The sequence below is a fragment of the Amphimedon queenslandica genome, unplaced genomic scaffold (assembly GCF_000090795.2).
Source record: "Amphimedon queenslandica unplaced genomic scaffold, v1.1 AMPQUscaffold_13148, whole genome shotgun sequence".
Taxonomy (NCBI): domain Eukaryota; kingdom Metazoa; phylum Porifera; class Demospongiae; order Haplosclerida; family Niphatidae; genus Amphimedon; species Amphimedon queenslandica.
In genome coordinates, this window is record NW_003546616.1 from 2711 (window position 1) to 5764 (window position 3054).

Here is a 3054-nt window from a genome sequence, read left to right on the forward strand (position 1 = left end):
TTAAAGAAGGAGGAGGTGACACTGCACTAGCTGAAGGCATAGCCCGTGAACATCCTCTACCAGCATCTATTGGAGCAGAAAGCACAACAGGTTTGCCCAAAAATTTATTTCGCAGATTAAATTATACTGTCTGATACCTTGTACCATAAGAATAAATTAGCGGAAATAAACTTTGTGCAATTTTATGACTTGAAAATTTTACAGCTCTCAAAAAGTATGTGCTGTGCGGTAACAATAAATCATTTAAATTTAATCATTATTCATACACTGGTGCAGTCAATCACATTCCATTTCCATACATGTAACAATAAGACCACATGCATTGGTAATGAATGTTAATTCAGTTTGGAGATGACCTTTAGTGAAATTTATATAATTTACATTGATCATTTTGGTATCTTCACTACAGTTATTCTTTTTTATAGATTCTATTTATGCTCTTTCTGTGAAAGATTTTCGTCTTCTGGATGAGATATACGAGTTTCAATGGGAGTTTTCTGATATTCTTAATGAAACAAGAGATGCATTTAATCCTGAACTCCTTTTAAAAGTTATTGATTATCTTAAGACACGTGTACATGCTTTACTTGGTCCAAACAAAAATAATGAAGCTGCAATGCAAGGAATTAAAGAAGAGCTACGTGACATTGAAAGCATAAAAGATCTTTTCTTGGTTTTACAACAAAAGTACATATCATGGTTCAACTATGAACTAATAGTTAAACTTGTCGATGTATTCCTGCCTGATAATCGATCATTAAAGAGGACTTGGTCAAGTTACAAAGAGAAACTGAAGGATTATTTTCTTAACAGTGGTGGTTTATTAACTGATGCTAATGCTTTGGAATTTGGTATAAAAGATGTTCCTCCTGGTTCACGAATAATGATTGCTAAAGTTGATCGTGATGACTACACACCAGCTGACCTTTTCTTCTTTCGTCGAGCAATACCAAAAGAACTAAATATTCCTAATATTAATTTATACTTCAGTTTTGTTCGTATTGGCTCACTACAGCTGCTACATAATATTCCTGATTACTTATATTCTGCATTGTTTCCTCTATCTACTGAGGTACAGAAACAGTTAGCTAGTATTGGTATCACTGAACTAACATGTGGTAATTATCAATATAATCTAAGAAAGGTTTGTAATTATCTTTTAATATTATATTAAATGTTTTAATAGTTTTCAGCAGTACAACAGTTGCAGCAGTCATTTTTAGCTATTGGTAAGTGCATGAGTATAATATGTAATTTTATTTTCCACTACCTATTGTGATGCCATTATTTGGTGATTGATTCATTCATGTATATTGATAATTCCTTTTAGATATATGTGATCCATTATGGTACGAGAATACCAGTACGCCATTACATGAAGCAGCTTGGAGAGGATTAAAAGATGAAGTACAATGGCTTCTTGACAAGTTTGGTTACAGCACATATCATCGTGGTCTTCATGGTTGGACTCCATTACACTCTGCATCATATGGTGGACACATAGAGATCCTTCAACTACTCATCCATCAATATGGTATTGATCCTAATGAAGGTGATGATAATAGTGTATCTAGTATACATATGGCATCTTATAAAGGCCACTTATCTATAGTACAATATCTAGTAGACATGTGTCACGTTCCTTCTGATCAACCAGACAATAGCAATAACACTGCATTACTGTACTCAGCAATGGGGGGCCATTCTGACCTAGTGGAATTTTTTATTGAGAGAAAGTGTGATGCTTCACATATTAATAGCGAAGGTGCATCTTTATCATTGCTAGCTTGTCAAAGTGGAAAGATAGCTTTAATTCACAAACTTGAAAAGCTAAATCTTTTCTCATTAAGTTCAATTGATAATTATGGATTTAATGTGCTACATTATTCAGTTAAACATAACTCCGTTGAGCTTTACCAGTACCTTTTAACTCTAGCCATTAACATGAAGAATCCAAATGGCCAAACTCCACTTTTTAGAGCCTCATGGCATGTGTCATCATCAGTTGTTGAGTATATTGTTAGTATTCAAGGTATTGAGTCTTTATTAACTACTAATAATCATGGTTGGTCATGTCTTCATTCAGCATGTAGTTCAATTAGTTTTGCTAAAGCTGGTATGGTCTATCATAAAGTTCTTGAGCAAAATGATGCACCAATTATTCATAGTAACAATACTTATATAAGGTGTAATATTGATTTCATCAGTAGAAAAAAAAGAATACAAATGTTTTCTTCACTTCTGAAGAAAGCTAGTAATTGCCCTAACTTTAACATCAATGCCATTACAAATGATAGTAATTCATTACTTCATTTAGCATCACGCAATGGCAGTACATTACTAGTGAAAGCATTACAAGAATATAATATCAATTGTACATTAACTAATGATGGTATGTCTCCAGTGCATTATGCTGCCTGGTCAGGTTCTACTAGTGTATTAAGTTATATCATATCTCAGTATAATCTCAATGCTAATGATACTGATTATACTGGTCGTACACCATTAGTCTACTCCTGCTGGTCAGGTAGTATTAACTCTGTTAAATATCTTATTAATGATTATAGCAGTGATCCTAATATCACTGATAATGATGGTATGACATGTCTTCATCATTCTTGTCGTAATGGTTATATTGATATCACTCAATATCTCATTGAGGTACAGCATTGTGATATTAATAAAACAGATAATGAAGGACGCACATTAGTACATCATGCTGCATGGAGTGGTAACTTTGATTTAGTTCAGTATCTTATTACTGAACAAGGTTTGTCTCCTACTGCAGCTACTAAGGATGGCCTCACTGCTTTACATTATGCCTCAGTGCCTCTTAACTTATCTCTTGTTAAAGAATTAATAACTACCTATCAGTTAGATCCTCATCAAGCTGACAGTAATGGTAAGCTACCAATTCATTATGCTGCTCAATCCGGTGATATTTTACTACTGGAATTATACATGAAGGATTATAAGTGTAGTCTGAGCCTAACAGATAACAAAAATTGGAATATATTTCATTTTTCATCACTTCAAGGTCATACTCATTTTATC